This window comes from Babylonia areolata, chromosome 4 (genome assembly GCF_041734735.1).
Source record: "Babylonia areolata isolate BAREFJ2019XMU chromosome 4, ASM4173473v1, whole genome shotgun sequence".
Taxonomy (NCBI): Eukaryota; Metazoa; Mollusca; class Gastropoda; order Neogastropoda; family Buccinidae; genus Babylonia; species Babylonia areolata.
Window position 1 is genome coordinate 15,779,363 of NC_134879.1, and position 10,098 is coordinate 15,789,460.

Below are 10,098 nucleotides of genomic sequence, written 5' to 3' on the forward strand. Positions count from 1 at the left end.
CACACACACACACACACATGCATAACAGATATGCAACAAACATGCAGTTTCACAGATATGAATGCACAAACAAATACACATAAACGTACACGAGCCCCGAGACACACACACACACACACACACACACACACACACACACACACACACACACACACACACACACACACACACACAAATACCCCCCCCCCTCCTCCCCTCCTCCACACACTCATTTCTAGGCTACGTATCGCAGCTTCCACGGCACACACACACACATATATACACACGCGCGCACGCACACGCACACTTACTTGTACAAGCACACACACATACGCCCATATCCCCCACCCCCAACCCCATACACATATATACAAATATATACATGCACACCCGCACGTTCCAATATTTCGTTGCTCCCACAGTACTGACATGCATACACACACACACACACACACACACACACACACACACACACACACACACGCACGCACGCACGCACGCACGCGCACAGAACTCTCCTGACACATGTGTACACTCACACACTCGCGCACGCACACACGCAAACACACAGACACACACACACACACACGCGCGCGCACTCAGAGGCTGCCACTGATTGGCCGCAAGAGGGTTGGGAAAAGATCTCTGATGCCAGGACCGTAGCGTCTTGCGTGTTGCTCAGTCTGTTGTATCTGGAATATCATACAGACAGAGACTCTGTTCCGTTCTGAAGAAATTTGCGCAATGTTGGTTTGGAAATGATGCCGATATTCGTTTGATTTGTATAAAAACTGAAAGCTATTCTAGGGCGCATTCTGTGTTTTGTTGGTTGTTTCTGGGGGTTTTTCTTCTGTTGTCGATTAATTAACCCATCAAGTACTAACAGACAACGTACATAATGTTGCTCACGTCCACAGAATAGATCCCCTCACCTCCCTCCCTCCCACCACCCCCCCACCCAACGCTCCCCCCTCCCCTCCCCCTCCCCCCATCCAATCTTCCATAACTTTTAATTTTCAGTTCTGTGTTTCAGTCTCTGCACCAATGAGCACAACCCTTCACCCCCTCCCTCCCTGAGCAGTTGGTGATCGACTGCATCACTTCCAATTTCACGGCGGCTTTGATTTAATTAAACAAGGGATTATTTCCACGTTTCCTTCCAACCAAAAATAAGACACCGTAACTGGACGGTCTGTGTGCTAATTATTTGGAGGCTGGTCGGGAAAAAATATGTGGGCGTAATTAGAGTTCGATACCTAGAAGGCAAACAGATAAACTAATAATTGTCTGCAATCAAAACGAGTGCTTACATAACCGCCCTAAATAGGTTGTTAGGCTCAACACTCAGCTTATAACACAGACTGACATAAGTTTACATTTGGGCCAACAGCAAAGTGAGAGCTGTATCATCAATGGTTTCTCCAGTAAATGGGAAACCATTTACAGCTTAGTCTTTTGTGAAGGACTATGACTCTCAAACTAGGAGGCAAAATTGCACTGGCTCTTAGTGCTGCAGCCTTGTGGGCTAGTTGACCTTTGGGAACCATCCCAACGCCGACTGTCCTAAAAACCCTCTTGGCCGAGAGAGTGGGGATGTACTTGGGCAAGACACTCTCCACTATAATCAAATTCTAGCCCAGATAGTCGGAACAGCACTTGTCCCTCCTCTGCTGTTCTGATGGTCATAGCCGGACACGACTGACTATTATATAACATAGGTTGTAAACCAACATGGGAGCTCGAGTTCGATAACGAGAAGGCCGAGAGAAATAGAGAGAGAGAGAGAGATGGATGATTTATTCATAAAAGGCTATTGTCCATCATGGATGGGGTGCACGGTGTGCACCAACACGTATACAGTATCTGCATTTGAATAATAATCTTAATGAGTTCAGTAATCATGAAGTCGTAATTGATCGCAACTGAAATGCTCTGTAGGAATAAATTGGAATATTCCTCACAATCCTTTCATTATAAGTCGCCAAAAGTAAGCTTAACCGTAGTTGACTGGGGATACCTATAAAATCTTGATGGAATATATCGCGCTCTCAAATTTGTCAATGCTGAACAATACAAAACAAAATGCAACTCATCTTCATTTCCAATTTGGCATGATGGATAAACTTTTTTTAATTTATTTTATTATTTTATTTTATTTTTTAGAATGTTTACTCTTACGTAATCAATGCTGAGCAATTTCAGAAATACCAAATCTAAACTTAGTCATGACAAATATCAAGTGTCTATCTAAATCCATTCGCAAGTACAATTCAATATCATGTATGCCTACAGTATGAAACGTTCGGTATACTTCAAATCTATCGCTACTTTTGATATGAAAGTCCCACTCTTGCCATCTGCGTACAATGAATCTGTCTTTAAACTCACCTAAAAACCATCTAAGATATTGAATACATTGATTTTCCCATTCATAACCAAAACCAAACTGAAACAATTTACAGCGGACATTGGAAACCCAGTTTCTCTTATTTCTTGCATCTGTGTCCAGTAACTTTCTATAAGCTCTACGTGGTAAGCGTTGGGTTACGCTGCTGGTCAGGCATCTGCTTGGCAGATGTGGTGTAGTGTATATGGATTTGACCGAACGCAGTGACGCCTCCTTGAGCTACTGATACTGATACTTCTACGTGGTAACCTATATTCCTCAAACCTACTTAATTTAAGCCAGTAAAGGACACAGCGAAAGATACAGTTTTAAATAGGTTATCTACTGGTTTCACCATAAATGAAATCTTTGGGTGTTCGTGTTTCAACCCCTGAAAGATTCTTCCGAGTAAATAATCTTTCATGCATCGTCAATGCCTCACAGTTCTGCACCATATTGAGCAATAGGCTGAATTTGAGAATCAAACAATCTCAGCAATAAATATAATTCATAACGTTTAAGCAGATTCGGGGTTGGTTTTTGTTGTTGTTATTGTTGTTGTTGTTGTTTTTGTTTATTTCATTACACTCAATGAAGCTTTCTTTGCTTTATTCGCAAGATCATTACGTGCTATACTGTGAAACTTAGATATTGGAGAAGATTAAACGTAAGTATGTGTAAGCATTTATAACAGGCATCGCAGCATTGTTAAATGTCCATCTTTCTCTTTCTGCTAAATAGCCACCTTTCCTAAACACATTTATACCACTTTTCTTCAAGTTAACTCACTCAGTACGGCCAGTCCTCTCTTCTCCTCTACACAGACCTCTCGGATGTCCAGTGGGTGTATCAATGACCCAACCTTTAGCTTCCGTCGTCAGAATTGTGGTATTCTTTGTCAACATTCACCTCTTCAGTATAAGAGCAATATTTTGATGGTGGTAACTGGGATGAAACGCTCTTAACGTCGTCTCTTTCGCCGTTCGTATGGAGAGAGTTAACTTCTAGATCAAGGGAAAAAGCTGCCCGCTGCAAGCTATTTAATTGTGTTTGCAGTCCCACAATGGTTTCTGATAACAGTGCATCAACATCTGCTAATGACAAAATAAATATTAAAAAAAACTCAAAATAATTAGCTGTAAACAAAGAACCATGTTTGCCATTTTCAATAACTTCTACTGCAATTTCATTTATAAAAAAGAGAAAACAAAATTGGGCTGCACACGTCACCCTGCATTACACCATATGTACATTTGATATAACAAGTCCGTTTAAACCCACAACGTGTTTTGTTTTTTGTTTGTTTGTTTGTTTGTTTTTTGTTTGTTTTTTTGTTTTTTGTTGTTGTTGGGTTTTTTTTGTTTTTTTTGTGTGTGTTTTTTTTTTTTTTGGGGGGGGGGGGGGTTGTTTTTTCACTTTAATGCTATTGTACACGCTTTGATACGGTGATATAGCTGACCTTTTATTTCGTTTTTCGCTACTACTGTCCAGAGAGAAAGAACCAAGCGCTTTACACACCCCCACCCTACCCCTCATTCCCCTTGCCCCCCCTCCCCCACCCCCTCCCCCTCCCACTTCGGTGAAAACTATGAGCGTCAGAGGTCGATAGCAAGAAGACAGACTGATAGAATAAGCCTACTGGCTTACAATCAAAACGAGCACTACGCGATCTCCTGCATCGTAAAAACGAAATAAAAGGTCAGCTATATCACCGTATCAAAAGCGTGTACAATAGCATTAAAGTGAAAAAAAAAACAAAAAACAAACAGACAAACAAAAGTGGAGTGATGGCCTAGAGGTAACGCGTCCGCCTAGGAAGCGAGAGAATCTGACCGCGCTGGTTCGAATCACGGCTCAGCCGCCGATATTTTCTCCCCCTCCACTAGACCTAGAGTGGTGGTCTGGACGCTAGTCATTCGGATGAGACGATAAACCGAGGTCCCGTGTGCAGCATGCATTTAGTGCACGTAAAAGAACCCACGGCAACAAAAGGGTTGTTCCTGGCAAAATGCTGTTAAAAAACTTCGATAGGAAAAACACATAATTAAAAAAAACTACACGCAGGGAAAAAAAAAAAAAAAAAAAAAAAAAGGTGGCGCTGTAGTGTAGCGACGCGCTCTCCCTAGGGAGAGCAGCCCGAATTCCACACAGAGAAATCTGATGTAATAAAAAGAAATACAAATACAAATACAAATAAAGAAACGTGGGCGTTAGAGAGGTCAATATCTAGAAGACAAACAGAATCATAGGTCAACAATCAAATCGAGCGGTAAATGATCCCCTGGGTTGGTAGCCTACAGGAATGCGGGCGTTAGTGATCAATATCAAGAAACGACAGACAGATAGAATTATACAATCAAAACGAGCACGACTCTATCCCCTGCATCGGTTGCCTAAAGAAATGTGAGCGTTAGTGATCATATATCAAGAAGACTGATAGAATTATACAATCAAAACGGGTGCTACACTCCCCCTGCGTCTGTAAAGGAATGTGGCTGTTAGGGGTCGAAATCAAGAAGACAGACATGGCTGATGTAGAACAATACATTCCAAACGAAGAAAAAACACAGCCCCTGCGTCAGTAAAGAAATGTGGTTGTTAGAGATCGAAATCAAAAAGATGGACAGACAAGAATTAGAACGATACATTCCAAACGAAAGCTGTACAAAGCCCTATCCCAACTCTCTTTACAAATAGTGGAGGCGTGTAAAAAACAAAACACAAAAAAACAACTCCCCCCCCCCCCCCCCCCAAAAAAAACAACAACAAAAAAAACCGATTCCACGTGCGAGTTGGTCTCATGAACGGAAAACAATGTATCCAATTAGCATCACAAGGTCATTTTACAGTATATTATATTCCTTCCCGAAACAAAAATCATATCGGTATCTTGGTGGCAAAGCTTTCCGTATGTCTGAAATACTCAGTGCATCCTATCAGTGAGAGAGATCTCAGCCACCTAATATCGTTATTCTTAAACCTAGGGGTCAGCCTTGAAAAGGCTCTTTTACGGTCGGGTGAGCTATAAACAATATGACAAAGGGACTGATGTCATCCATAGGATGTCACGTTATCACCGGATATTGGATTACCCTGGTGCTTTGTTCAAATGCCAAGCCAGGGTTTTGGGTGGCGAGTCACTGTATCATTGGCTATCGGATCACACACAACGGCGATCCGCTTTTGGTCAAAATTAATATCAGAACGGAAATCACGTTTCGCGGTAGGCTGTCTTCTCTTCTTTTCATACAGAGAGAGAGAGAGAGAGAGAGAGAAGCCTGTTTCAAGTCATATTCTGTGAGTGATCTTTTTTCTTATCTCCCCAGAATGATCACGAAGCCAGATATTGAGACTGTTACTTTGTTTTTTCACACTGTCATCATTGTTTTGTTGTTTTGTTGTTGTTGTTTTCTTCTTCTTCTTCTTTTTCTTTCTTTCTGTCCTTTTTTCTTTTCTTTCCTTTTCCAACTTATTCCTGATATTGTATGGAATATATTTAGGTGCTTTGTTTTGTTTTGTTTTCTACGGCAGGCTACCTTTTGTTTGTCCACTCAGAGAGACAGACAGACAGAGACAGAAAGACAGAGAGACGGAGATAAAGAAGAAAATGGAGAGAGAGAGAGACAGAGACAGACAGGCAAACAGACAGACATATAGAGAGATGGAGGAGAGAGACAGAGAGATGCAGGTAGAAAGGCTGTGGTGGTTTTGTACGCGATCCTCCTCCCTCTCTCTGTCCCTCTCGCACACACCCCTACCCCCCTACACCCCCCCCCAACACCCACACACATACACACACATACACCCACACACACATACACGCACATCTCTAAAGGATTCCTCCTAAAAATCAGCCATATATTATTGAAGAAATTTTAATTTGGAAAGAAATCCACGATTTCCTACTTTCCCTTTGCGTTGTTGGAAACCAGCATTTGGGATGGAAACTTCTTGCCATATCAAATGACACATTTTTGGGGGGTGGTCAGCGGATTTATGGTGCGACCCCAGACATTCTGACTCTTGCGAAGACTCATAAATATTTCAAACCGTTATGCAGTTCAGTGTTTTGCGTTGATCTGCATCGACATTTTGTAATATTTTTATGGGGTCTGTTCTAACGACAAATGGTGATGAAGTCGTATCGTCTATCCACCTCCCCGAACGATCACCCGTACTGACTCACACCACCTCAAGATCTGGCACTTTTTTTTCTTCAGGAAATCATATTTTGTTTTATGAAATCTTTATATATATATATATATATATATATATATATATATATATATTATGATTTAATCAGCTGCACATGGTTTGTCATGAGATGACCAGGTGTTATCAGGCTCATAATATCAGGCAATGATGAGGTGTAGTTTCTTTAACACTTTATGTTGCAAGTAATGTTCTTCTGTCCGATGTGTATCTACCTCGGTAGTCCATCGGGAGCCGACGATGACAAGGTCTGTATACTCAACGATGACAGCGCATGTGGCGCCGCAGCCCAAAGCTGGAAGCACACACAACGATGGTCTGAATTTTGGACTGATGAGGACGAAGCCCTGTGCTGTCTGTCTCTAGCAGCGGCGAGACGCAGTGTCTGTCCTCTTCAAAGGCAGCTGTTACTTTGGAGGTGTGACCTCCAGGATGATCTGTCAGCAGTAGAGGCTTCGAACTCGCGTGGCTGGATGCCGCACCATATCTGAGGTTGCTCTTCAGCGTGTCTTTGTACCTCAGTTTGGGCCTTCACTGTCTCCGTGAGACCTCCTTGAGCTCACTATACATTAGTTGTCTGGCGATGCGGCTATTATCCATTCAGATGTCATGACCAGTCTAGCGTAGCTGAGCCTTTAGCAACAATGACTTTGTGACGTTGTAAAACAGCTTCTAAAGGAGCCGTAGTTACATGACTTTCATTGAAGGGTGTTCACATCAGGTCGGCTATGGTCCTTATGCAGTCTCCAGATGGCAGTGATGTTAAATCAGCTGTAGTCTGGGGACCTTGATTTTCCAACTCATCCATCCAGACTACCATTGAAGATGTGGTGAATGAGGAAGGTGGGCTGAGCATCGAAGATAATCCCAGTCTTTGGTTGACTTGAATCCGAGAGACTACTCTCACTTTCTGGGTGGGGCCACCATTCCAGCATGTATTCATTTCGACCTAGATGCTTCAGTGTTCAAACTGCAAAATAAAACTGAGCCAAGACAATGATCTTTGTCAGTCCAGAGGGAGTGCAGATCGGAGGCTCTTTTCTTCTGTTTGTTTTTCATACTCAGCGTCTTTTCATGCTTGGTTTAGTATCTGTTCACTTGATGATGACTCACATTCGCTGTACGTCATGGGTGCAACGTCATCTACACTTTTATTCAAATCTGTATATATATATATATATATATATATATATATATATATTTTTATATTTTTTTCCCCCCCCCCCCCCCCTGGTTTTCGTTGCTTTTCTTGGAGGGGTAGGGGTGGGGGTGGGGGTTTGCCCATTCTCTTTGTAGTATTACCACCATACCGTTCTTATCCTGTATGAACACAAAATCAGCCAAAAGCAAGCTGCAGTTTATAATAATATAACTCTTACGTTACCACCTCATCGGGCCGAAGCAGAAAAGGCTGACACGATATGTCATGAAATCAAAACACTTAGTGGAAATCTTGCCACGTTCTGAGAGGTCCTTTACGATGAAATTCTCGAGGGAAATAAGCAAGAACACACACACACACACACACACACACACACACACACACACACACACACACACACACACACACACACACACACACACACACACACACAACAACAACAACAACAACAACAACAACAGCAACAACAACAACAAACAAACGCGTTTCACTGAGTGAAAAAGTAGGAACCAACGTGAAGAATAAATATGCCTAGCTCTCATGAACTGACATCGCGGTCCGGTTGTCATTTTCCATTCCTTCACTGCCCACTCCATGACACAAGCAACCACCCCCCCCCCCCCCCCCCATCCTCAACTCCCTCCCCCCTCCCCTCACCACCACCCCGCCCGCCCCCCCGCCACCCTCCGCTCAACTGTGTGACGTCACAGAACAACTTTCGCCGACGTGCACAAAACGCGGTGTGGGGGCGGCACGAGATGGCAAAAGTTTACACTCAACGATCGATTGAAATGGAATCCGCTTTCTATTTTGGGCCAGCGAGGCCAGGTTCGTCAGACGTGCACGAAAATGATACGATCTCTCTCTCTCTCTCTCTCTCTCTCTCTCTCCCAACCTCTCTCTCTCTCTCTCTCTCTCTCTCTCTCTCTCTCTCTCTCTCTCCCACCCTCTCTCTCTCTCTCTCTCTCTCTCTCCCACCCTCTCTCTCTCTCTCTCTCTCTCTGGCCTGGCTGGCAGCAGCACTGGAAGGCTTCAGGCCACGGTAATGTCTGTCATGACCGGTCAGGACTGAAGATGCTGACATGATATGTCATGAAATATTCAACACTTGATGGAAAGCCCGCTACCTACGTTATGGAAGGGTCCAGTCAACAGCGGCAACAGTCACGTTTGCCATGCCTCCCTGAATGAATGAATGACATGGATACTTATATAGCGCCAATCCTCGGTCGAAGACCAAGCTCTAAGCGCTTTGCAAACTTGGGGTCATTTGCACAACAGGCTGCCTACCTGGGTAGAGCCGACTGACAGCTGCACACCGGGCGCTCATCATTCGTTTCCTGTGTCATTTAATCTGATTTCAGGCACGCACACGTACACACTCAGACAGATGTGTAACATTTTACGTGTATGACTGTTTTGTTTATTTACCCCGCCATGCAGGCAGCCATAATTGCAGCCGAAGGTGAAAAGAAACCCATTTAAAAAAAAAAAAAAAAAAAAAGTTGATGGATATGGTGGATGACGACGGAACTAATGAACGTATTAATGTAGGCCTATCTTAACAATGAACAAAAATGATTTTAATAACATTATGTAGATATATAACCCCTGGCATGAAGACAGTTTATGTCTGCTCCAAACATTCGGTCTATGAGAAGTGGAAAGGAGGGATCTACTTGCTGCACACGAAAGTACACTGCTTCCCTGTGTTGTGTACATCCATCTGCTCAACCATACACGCACGCCTCAAAACACACACACACACACACACACACACACACGATTGCATACATGTATACATACGTACATACATAGGCCTACACACAGAGAAACTCACAGACGCAGACACACACAGACACAGACACAATAACACACACACACACACACACACACACACACACACACACACACACACACACTTCCGAGTGCTAACATACGTAACATACGTACATACATAGGCCTACACACAGAGAAACTCACAGACGCAGACACACACAGACACAGACACAATAACACACACACACACACACACACACACACACACACACACACACACACACACACACACTTCCGAGTGCTAACAGCGCTCATTGTGTAGATCAGTATGTGGAACCAACAAAAAGCAAGAAGCAGTATGATTCTTAAACACGACCAGTTAAAATCTCTCCTGAGGCCAGTCAGCTCACAAAGACCCATCCATGCCTTGTATGACAGCGTGCAGACAAAGCTGACATGTGTCACAAAATTGTCAACTCCACGTGGAATCCTGCTAGGTTTGAGAGAACATGTGTGCGAAAAGAAATGATCAAAGAACTGGACTGGGGAAAAAACAAAAAAAAACAAACAAACAAAAAAA